This window comes from Montipora foliosa, unplaced genomic scaffold (genome assembly GCF_036669935.1).
Source record: "Montipora foliosa isolate CH-2021 unplaced genomic scaffold, ASM3666993v2 scaffold_475, whole genome shotgun sequence".
Classification (NCBI taxonomy): domain Eukaryota; kingdom Metazoa; phylum Cnidaria; class Anthozoa; order Scleractinia; family Acroporidae; genus Montipora; species Montipora foliosa.
In genome coordinates this window covers 15,001-26,101 of record NW_027179784.1, presented here as the reverse complement: position 1 = coordinate 26,101, position 11,101 = coordinate 15,001, and the positions used below count along the sequence as shown (strand labels likewise).

Sequence of the window (11,101 nt, the reverse complement as noted above, 5' to 3'; positions counted from 1 at the left end):
AGGGCCAACTGCGTCCAAAAGCGATCGCACGGGCCGAAATCCCGGGAAGACTCGTTTGGTACGACGCTCCAGCGCCGGTGTCTGGAGGTACTGCGTTTTTCTCTCTTGTTCAAACATTCCGTCAGCGCATGCGTAAATGTTCTGTGGCTCTCCGATACCTAGCCTACCAAGAAGAATTACCATGCTGGCCCCAGTTGTTGAAAAGGTGGATAACGCTATCCACTGGTTAATTCACAATCCATTGGATAGCGCAATTGGTTTCACTATGACTTATCCACTGGATGGTGATTTATCCGATGGATAACGGTATCCACGCTTCGAACAACTGGGGACTGTTCTTTACCAGCAATTGACATATCAGCTCTGTTGTAAACATGGCGACGGGTTCACGACTGAATTTGTCTCTCTGGCGTTTCTGTGGACGAATTCCAGGACCTACCGATACAATTTGGGCAAGTTCTGAAAGCTGTAATTTTCAATCGTTGCGGTATTTTGCTGGTAGGAAGGTACGTGAAAGTATATGAGGGTTAATGGATATGATTGAGGGTAGACGAAAGTACATGAGGGTTAATTTGTGAATTTAGAAAACAGTCCTAAGAAAATACGCGCGCTGATTAATTAAAATCTCGATGGAGACACAGAACTCTAGGACGAGCTGTGACGTAGTGATGGCGCGATCAAAGAGAATTTACATTTTGATAATTAGAGTTAACAAGTTGTTTTCATTTTCCTCGTCGCGTTGTTTTCTAAAAGAAATAGAAAACATGTACTCCGTGTTGCTATTGAGTTATAGAAGGGTGACCGAAAACACTGACCCTTACGGACCGGTTCACGGACTATCCCTACGGAACCCCTCTACGGACCACCCCAAAACAACACAATTAAAAATAAATAAAGAAAGATAAATAACAGCTGAAAATTTGTTTATTCCCGTTGTCTGGATGGACCACTCTTGCCAGCGAAATGTCAGCCGTTACGCTGTGCAAATCAGACTAAGGCTCAGGTGTTGAATTGCCTTTTCCTTCGCTGTTGAAGGGAGTGGTTCGAAAAACGGTAATATCATCTGTGTTCCTTCCGCCATTTTGTTCGGAACAGAGAGATCGCGAAGCCTGGGGCGAGTTCACAAACCCGCGGGAGAATGATCCGAACAAAATGGCGGAGAGAAGGAAAGAAAATACAAAATAATAGAACTTACTTATTATCAATCTTTTTCGAAGCATTCCGGTCCACAGCGAGGGAAGGAGCAATGTGTGATTAATAGACTCTTCGCCCGAACCTGAGCGTTACTGTTAAATTTGCGGAGCGTAACGGTTGAGATTTCGCCGAAACGAGTGACACGAGTGGTCTATCCAGACAACCGGTAAGTCAAATCTTTAGTTTTTATTTATTTTCATTTCTATGTTGTGTCAAGGTGGTTCGTATAAGGGTTCCGTAGGGGTAGTCCGTGGACCGGTCCGTGAGGCAGTCCGTTGACCCGGATCGTAGAGGGGTCCATGGACCGGGGGTCAGTGTTTTCGGGTCACCCGTTATAGAAACAGTCGTGAAATTTTGGGAGAACTCGAAAAAGCTATGGAAACACTCGCCCGCGGCTCGTGTTCCAACAGCATTTCTCGTTCAGCCAAACTTTCACTCGTGTTTCTTTAACTCAATAGAAACACGGTACACGGTTCTATTTCTTAAATAAATGGAGGTAAATAGATATAGATGAAGGTAAATGTAATTATGGATGACTGAATATAGGGAAATAATTTAGCGTGTCCTACGTAGTTGGGGACTCGTGGTGGGTATATACGTGGCCTCAAAACTGGCATAATATTATACTTGCCTCTGTTGAGAACCTTAAAACTTTTTTTGGGTGAGAATTTGAGATTTGTATTCATATTTGATTCGACTAGTAAGTCATGTTTATATGCAGTACGAAGCTTAGTATTACGGTGCATCCATAGCATTCTCCCATGAAGTACAATGTATACACCTGCCCATAAGAATCACCTCCCTCCCCCCTCAGTTCATTTTGCGCTTGCATCCAATCTCCTCTCTTTTCTAGAAACCAAGATGGCGGTTTGAAGGTTCACTGAGTAAATTAGAGGAAGATAAAATCAAAGTGCCACTATCGTTACTCGTGGATATGAAAGTTACCGCAATTGTTTAAAATTGGCAGGCTGAAGTTTTCTCTATGCATTAGTGAGTATAACAGCTGGATAATTGTGTAACAGCAAGTGGGGCTGTCATATAATAATGCATGTATGTGAGGTGATCTCCTTTGCTGGAATTCAACCCTGTAAAATAAGTTTACTATTTCTCCAATAGGCATAAGATTAATCTTTAACACATCCTTTGTAAAGAGCTGTACCATGTATTCAAAGTTCCTAGCACACATGACAGGGTCTTTTTGAATAAGGTCTGCTTTCGCCGGTCTGTTGCTAGGCAAGGTTAGGCAAGTAGTGCAGATGCATTCAGTATTAACATAACTTTTTGTGCCAGTTATACATTCCTCCAACAAACCTTGGGAATATTTATCAACTTGATACTGTTACACTTAGAGACAGATGATCTGAACCATAACAGATCACAGCAAGTGCATATCTTGTTTATTCCATCTCATTCTGGTGGCATTCGGTTTTATTCCAGAGTCATTCCGCCTTGTTCCGGCATATTCCACTTTATTCCGCCTTATATGTGACTGTCATTCTGGTGTCATTCCGGCTTGTTTCAGTATATTCCGGTACCATTCTTGTTCATTCTGTCTCATTCCGGTGTCATTCGGCCTCATTCTGGCATATTCCGGTTTATTCCGGTATATTCCGTTCCGTTCCGTTCCTGTGTTTAGTAATGCCCACTATCCTTTGTCTTAGTCCTCTAAACCTCTCTTTCAAGCTGAATTTTAATTTATGGAAAAAGGCCAATTGATTCTTTTTTACCCATAAAAAGTGATGGAAAAATATTTCTCAAAAACATTTTAAATTAAGATTAAAAAGTTTTGTAAAAAACTATGATGTTTCAACTCCAGGTGTACATGTAGCTAAACATCATTAAGTCAAAAAATGTTTTTAAGACAGTATGGTGTGTAAATATGGGTGATTTAAAGAGGTTTAACTAAGGAAAAAGGTTTAGCCCATTATGGATTCCATCTTGAAAGTGAAATGTAAATTAGGCTTTAGATTCTTAACAATGAACAGTTTTTTTTCGAAAACTATAGCTGTCGAGGAGTTTTAAACTTAAACAGCATCAGGCATTATGACTTTTTGCAAAGATCATACCTCCTTTCAAACTCATAAAAGTATTGCTGAGCACAAAAATTCAGCAATTGGTCAAAGATATTTCTTAAAAGACCACAACAAAAAAAAACCAAATAACTGTTTTAAGAAAGTTTCAGAACAAACTTAATGAGGGTGTCGCACTGTGTACCTGGCATAATCTGCATCACATTGTCCTTCTTCTCTGTGATATATTTAGTAAATTTTTCTATTATTGTTATTTAGTCTTAAGTTTCAGTTTGGTCAGCAAACTATTAAAAATCACATTGTACCTTCCAAGACCTCTAATTTTAATTTTTTTCCATATTCTTTGGCCAAGAATGGATGTAAAGTGATCAAGCCCGTCTGTCTAGACTAACACTTTCTGTGCACGCTCAAAAACTGCATTCACTGATTGGTACACCAGCTATGCTTCTGGATTAAGCCCTCAACCCGACCTTGGAACAAATCTTTTTGAAGATGACGTTTGTTCAGGTAAGATAAACATTACAATTTTCATGACATATTTAATTTTTAACATATCTAATTGTAGGACAACAATGATAGCAGCCTCAATCGACCTTTAATAGTGCTTAACCCATTCAAACCTCAAACACCCTAGGACGCCCTCCATTGACGAGTAAAATCCTCTGGCGTTAGAAAGAGTAAAATCTATTTAGTGTCACTTGAAGGGCCTGGGATCAGTGGGTCTAGGCTCAAGAAAATGTTGTCAGGGGATGAAATTCCCTGTGTTTTGGTTGTCCTCTGTGAGAGTGTTCTTTCCAGCAGAAGTGGCCGGTGTGGCGTAATGTCTCTAAAAAGGCTTGTGATGTATGAGGCCACCTAAGCAGAAACAGCCACAAGTCAAAAGGACTTTAATTTGCTGAGTGCTGGGACATGTAGATGTAGATGTCACCACCAACTACATGTAGTTAGAGCAGCATCTAGATCCAAAACAGCAAATTGAATGTTATGTGCACATGACTTGAGATGGAAACATTTGGACCTTGAAACCTAATGCACATGTTCAGCGCACAAATTCCTTGTCGCAGGAGGATTTGAAGTAAAAATTTCTTAGGTTTTGATTGAGGCATTCAAATGAAAAACACAAAAAAACAAAGAGATAACTTTCCCACTCACTACTTCTCTTTTATTGGATCATTATTGCACGCATCACTATTGTGTTTACTTGGATTGTGTCCATTGTTGCTGTGGTGTATTATTTTGTCTCCATTGCTTTCTGAATCAGCCACAGTGATAGCTGAGAACTGCCCTAACTTAATTAGCTTGCTTGCAACGGAAAGGTTTGAGTAAACTGAACACTTTACATGGTGAATCTCACGTACTCAGGGCACTTAATGTCCAATCATACATATCTGTATGCTCTAGTGCCAGCCCTTCAGCAGACGTGTGTGGGCTGAATCTTGCAGTGTCATTCAAATATCATGCTTTGTGATCTTTTCCAGGGTTGTCATTGATTGATTTGTCTTGGAGACAGTGATATTGACTACAATGAATTTCAAAGGCATTTTTTGATCTTTCTTCAAAAGTTGACAAGGGAACTTTGATGTGCTTGGTTTTTTGTTTAATCATCCCAAATTCACCTCCACATGCCATGTATGTATATTTTAATTATTTTTATTTATTTCTCTTCATGTCACTGAAATATTTTTGTCAGTCATCTTCTGCTGCTCACTGAAACTTTTCTTTCTTCATGACAACCAAGATTTTCAACCCACACTACCTTCCTGAAGTGTGCATCAAGGTTACTATTATCAACTTTACTGTCACCAAATCAGGAATCAGGGATCCACTGCCGAGTTACGTACATTTGTGTACAATAAACAGCCCATAAATCTTTGCAAGGAGGGTACAGTAATGATTATTTTTTTATGAATTTTTTTGCATTCGTGGAAAAACCTTGCTTTTATGATCCAGAAAATTCACCTGTACAGGATAGCTGAGGGTTCTTTAAATGCTCTCTCACAGATTGTCTTCCTTTAGATTTCGATTTACAATTATTGAGGGAAACAGCTTGATTGGGTACCCTGTGAGAATTGCAGGGTATCATGGGATAGTCTCTTGGTGGCAAGATGTTCTTCACAGTGTTGTTGGTGTAAGTTTATTTCAGATGAGTTTTTCATGGTAGCAGAGCTACATGTAGCAATTTGAGTTTTAGCTCTCTCGGATACGTACTACATGTAATGAGGATTTGATTACTATGACAAGATGGCTGCTTCCACTTTTAAGAATCTGCCAATATTTGGACTGGGAGTTTAGTATGAAACTTGGAAAAGGGAGTTGGAAATTTGGCGCCAAATTTTGTGACGTGAACGAGAAGAAACGGGAACTTGCAGTGACTTTATCATTGCATGGACAGGCACGAGCAGAAGCAGTTGAAATTGATGTGGAAAAGTTGAGCGACCAAAATGGAATGCAAACTCTTACCGGTGAATTGGACAAGATATTTCTTCGGGATTCTGTCGATGTAGCGTATGAAAACTACACCAAATTTGATAAAAATATCACAGAGAAGAAAGACAAGACATGTCCAGCTTCATCATTGAGTTTGAAAGGAGATAATGATGATCTTTGCAAAAAGTCAGATGTGTCATTGCCCGATGCTGTTTGAAGTTTCAAACTCCTGGACAGTGCTGGTCTATCAGAAACGGATAGACAATTGGCTTTAACTGCAGCTACGGATTTAAAGTTTTTCTCCACGAAATCTGCACTTAAGCGAATTTTTGGAGGTTCATCACATTCAGACAGTCTTGTGGGTGGCGATGGTATTACAGTTAAGCAGGAAAATGTGTGCTATACAAAGTCTGGCAGTTCACATCATAGGCAGAATGAGACGAAAATGAAAAGAAGAGGTTGCCCTTCGGGCAAGCTGTTACTTGAGGTTACTAGCCCAAAGGTCTGACGAGCTGGCCCGAAATTAAATTGTTTGTAAACAATAATCGGATGTATTTTTGCCCCGGTTTATGATTATGCAGGAAATGTAGATCTTAACAAGTGTTATGGAAATCCAAAAGACAATTGAGGGTAACCACCGTTTTTCAAAGATAATTCATGAATAATATTTGTAAAAAGCTTTAAAATACACAGCAATGTATGGCGTTTTTTTCTCAAACTGAAACTTAATTATTTCTCAACAATGCCTGGTTACCCACAATTTTCTTTTTGGATACCAAGAGTATTTACAATGTATCACACTACAATAATTTGGCCTCATAACATTATCATTTTCTCTCAGGAGCTTCTGCTACACACCTTGTGGTATAAAAGCTCAATTTATCATCAGAAAAGAGGAACCAACGGTGCTTGCCCATTGGGCAAGCTACGATAAGTAAACGCTACCCCAACAAGTCATTCCACTAGCCCCGGGCTATCGGACAGCACTTTCGTCGCGCCCTGATAGGTCAACTAGGAGATCTGGTTTTAACCGCGGTTCTAGCGGTGATTAAGGGCAGAAAATGAAGAATACACAAATATAAAGGGGACTAATCCATTGGACAGATATGGAAATCGTACAAAATGTGCAATATGTGGATGTGTTTTTCACTGGGTACGGACTGCCCACACAAGGAAGATGTCCATGAGGCTGTTTGTGAAAACCAAGAAGCAACAAGGGATTGTAATTATATAACTTTGCTTGCCAGAGATGTGGATCCCAGTGAAGTACTCATGTGTGAAGCCTTTTCTGTTTCGTTCAAGACGGGGGAAGATGTTTTCAGATTTGGTCAACCCACACAACACATTAAACACGCCATGGTTTACCTCGTGGAAGAACAACATCCGGGAACTTTTATTGCATCATACATGTAAATTGCACAGGCATCCCACTAGATATAACGAGGTCATCTTAACACCCCCACTTGATCTCACTTATATGTCCTAGAATTACATCCACATATTATTACACTAAATGAACTCAACATAAGATGTGTTATCTCTTAAATGGATACAATAATAACAATACGAAGTTATGCTTGTATATTACTTGTATACCTATGTCTTAAGAACCAAAAATATAATTCCTAAACTTTTGCAACTTAAATTTGAAACTGATGTTGTGCAAAGTAAGTTGCCTCTTTTGCTGAACAAAAATTCCTTAAAGAAGGCTCAAACTGTGTTAGATATGCACAGTGACACTGCACAAATGTTTGGTCAGCCAGTGCAACTGTTTCAAACATCTTCAGGCCATTATTGTGTTAATTTATTAAATAACGACAGGGAGTCACAGTTTTTGGCAAACCAGGTTTCAAGAACTCAAGATTTGGACACGCCATTTCAAACACAGTTATGCGCTGAACAGGAAACCCTTGAATCAGAAGTGCTTCAGGTGATTGAACTCAGTGACAAGGACAAACAAAGGAAGGAACTAATTAAAATGCACCAACAGTTTGGACATGCTACTGCAGACAAACTGCAATTCTCTTGGTGAATGCAGTGGTGAGAGATTCAGGGATGTTTGAAAATTATGCTGAGGAAAGTGGTTAACAACTGTGAAACCTGTGCATTGTACAAGAAGACACCTCCAAAGCCAGCAGTTGGGCTTCCACTTGCTACAGATTTCAATCAAACTGTGGCTGTAGATTTACATGAGTTGGAGACAAATGTCTGGTATCTGCACATTATAGATGAGTTCAACAGATTCAGTGCAGGAGCTATTGTCAAGAGAAAGCTGCCAAATGTCTTTGTCCAAGAGTTTATCTCGAATTGGATAAGTATAAATATTCAGGTGTCCAAAGTCCTTGTTCAGTGATAATGGTGGTGAATTCAATAACAGTGAGACAAGAGACATCTGTGAAAATATGAACATTGAGGTGATCACAACTGCTGCGTAATTATGCACCGTTTAGTAATGGTCTTTTGGAGAAGCACAATCATGTTCTAACCGACATACTTTTGAAAGTGAAACATGAGAAGAAATGCAACTGGGAGACAGCTTCAAAGTGGGCCTCAAGTGCAAAGAACAGCTTAATTAATGTTCATGGTTTCAGTGCATATCAGCTAGTCTTTGGAAGAAATCCAAACTTACCGGCAAATTACATCAATCAGCTTCCTGCCTTTGAGGGAACTACTGCTAGCAAAACTGTCGGTGAGAATGTCAGTGCTCTGTTTGCTGCAAGGAAAGCTTTCATGGATGGTGTCAGCATTCTGAAAGGATCAGGAGAGCCTTGAAGAAACAATTAAGTCCGCTCTTACACTGATGTCAAGTATGTGATGAGTGACAAGGTGTATTACAAAGAGGCCAGACAATGAAGAGTGGAAGGGACCTGGAAGAGTTATTGGTCAAGATGGTAAGATAGTCTTTGTCAGACATGGTGGGGTTGTGGTCAGAGTACATGTGTGCTGGTTGCAAAAATCTGGTGAGAGGCAGGATGCTTTGAGAAACATTAGTGAACTTCCTGGAGCCCAGCCAAAATCCAGTGGTGAGCCAGAGATGGAAAGTCAAATTAATGTTGACTCGCAAGGTGATGATGATGTTGATACAGGAGCAAAGCTTCATCCACATTCCACACCAAACATAGCAGTGCAAGACCAAGAGTCAAATCCATTTGACTCGAACAAGATCAGACCTGGGCAGTGCATCACCCTTCAAAACGAAAATCAGTGAGATAAAGTGACTGCCAGAGTAATTCGCCGTGCTGGGAAAGCAACTAGGAAATACAAACATTGGTATAATCTAGAATATCCAAATGGCGAAAGGGAATCAGAATCTGTAGATTTGAGTAAAATCCATAGGTTGGAAATCCAAGAAACACCCGGCAGTAATGAGGAGCTGCCTGATGCTAAGGATGCTGAACTTGCTAACTGGAGAAACCATGATGCCTATGAAGAAATATTGGATGAAGGACAGAAATGCATATTCACCAGATGGGTCCTTTCTTTGAAAGAAGATGACTCTGGTATTATCCCAAAAGCTAGACAGACTTGTAGCTCGAGGGTTTGAAGAAGACATCCTGTTTGAAAGTGATTCACCTACTTGTGGAAACGAGTCAGTAAGAATAGTCATGGCTATTATAGCACAGAGAGGGTGGTTAATCAACTCAATGGATATTAAAACAGTCTTTCTTCAAGGAAATTACCTGGGAAGAGATATCCTGATACAGCCATCAAAAGAAGCAAACGCCAAAGGTAAAATTTGGTGCCTTAAGAAATGTGTCTATGGGATTAATGATGCATCTCTGCACTGGTATAAGAAAGTCAGAGAAGTCATGACTGAAGCTGGAGGAAGATTGTCAAGAGTTGACCCGACGGTATTCTCATGGTATGATGACAATGGAGAGCTGATTGGAGTGCTGGCTGCTCATGTTGATGATTCTATATGGAGGGGGGGGGGGGGGAGAGGGGGGACAGAGAGGTTCAGACAGACCGTGATTGAATATGTAAGACAATGCTTGAATGTGGGAAGAGAGAGCCAAAACAACTTCAAGTATTTAGGCCTGGAACTGTGTCATAGGGATGAAGGTATTTTTGTCCACCAGGAAAGTTTTGGTTCAAGTCTGAACCCAATCAAACTGAGTAAGGCAAGGTCGCTTGAAAAGTATTCTGCAGCCACTGATGAAGAAAGGCAAGAAATGCCTACAGACAGCTTCTATGGATTGCAAGACTAACCAGACCGGACATTATCTTTGATACCACCGTTCTGGCTTCAAAGGTAAAGTCAGCTGATGTGAAAGACTTGTTTTATGGTAACAAAGTGATAAAAAGGGTGAAATCAGAGAATATGAAACTGAAATTTGGGAGAGAGAGACTTACACCTATTAATATACAGTGATGCATCTCTTGGAACTACAGTGGATAATGGGCCCCAAGGAGGACAGATTGTGTTCCTGGTAGGAGAAGATGAAAGGTTCATCCCCATCTGTTGGAAGTCCAAGAGAATTAGGAGAGTTTACCCTGGCAGCTGAGACCTTGGCGATGGTCGATGGGATTGACCTTGGAGTTATCTTGGCAACCTTGTTCTGTGAGGTGGCTTATGGTGTGGCAGACCCCCAGTTGCTACCTATAAAGTGTATAACAGATTGCAAGTCTCTTTTCGATGCCATAAAGTCCAACAAATTGGTCAGCGAGAAGAGGTTACGTTTGGAGCTGTCAGCCATCAAGGAGAATTTGAGCAAAGGACATGTCACTGATGTTAAATGGGTTGAGGCTAATGAACAGCTTGCCAATTGCCTAACGAAGCGTTGATCCTCTCCAATTAAATTGTTGAGCATCTTTGAGAGTGGCAAGCTAGCATGAAATAGACACTGAAAAGAACAATGCACTCCAAAGGAGTGTAACAAGCTTTTGTTACAAGTGTTTAACTGTTGCTTTTTTTTTTACTGGGTTGCCAGTATGGCAAACCCAGTCGAGGTCTGCGTTTAGTTTGTTTGTTTTATTTGTTTTAGTTTTTTTTTTTCCTGTGTTGGTAAAAGTCTTGCCTGTCACTCCCCCGGTAAGTGGTGTCTTTGTGCATAGAGCCTTCTGCGCGTATTTTGTTAGGATTGAGAGGGTAGTGGAACTGCATAGATTTCTCTGGTGGACACAGTAGAATCATTAACTTAGCCTGCGATAGTGTCGAAAGTCATGTAACGCGAATGGTGTTTTAGTGGATCCTTAAACAAAATATACCCTTATGGAGCTCAATAATGGAAAGTCAGTTGGATAAACTAGGCAGGTGGTGAAAAACGAACACCTGGAATCTCAAAAGCGACTTCGACAACAATCTATCGCCCGTTGAGCCCGGAAATCAAAGTGAGCTGTATTTACCTGAAGTACATGGTAATTTGACACGATTGAGTTTCTTGTCTTCACACACTCAATGAAATAGGAAGAGGGTTTTGCCTCTAAGAGCAAATATCTTGTTTGTTTGT

At 40.3% G+C, this 11,101-nt stretch overlaps 1 long non-coding RNA gene across 3 annotated transcripts in view; it reads left to right on the top strand.

Moving 5' to 3' along the window:
- The first annotated feature begins 546 nt into the window (after positions 1 to 546).
- LOC137989815 (uncharacterized) overlaps positions 547 to 11,101 on the top strand; it is a 14,242-nt gene continuing 3,687 nt past the window's right edge. Inside the window, exons 1-5 of one of the 3 annotated variants that reach the window (XR_011121029.1) lie at positions 547 to 1,360; positions 2,048 to 2,184; positions 3,577 to 3,731; positions 4,703 to 4,853; positions 4,963 to 5,274. This is a non-coding gene — a long non-coding RNA (uncharacterized lncRNA). Of the gene's footprint in view, positions 1,361 to 2,047; positions 2,185 to 3,576; positions 3,732 to 4,702; positions 4,854 to 4,962; positions 5,275 to 11,101 lie in introns of those variants that run through there. The other 2 variants (XR_011121030.1, XR_011121031.1) reach the window with 2 other exon arrangements.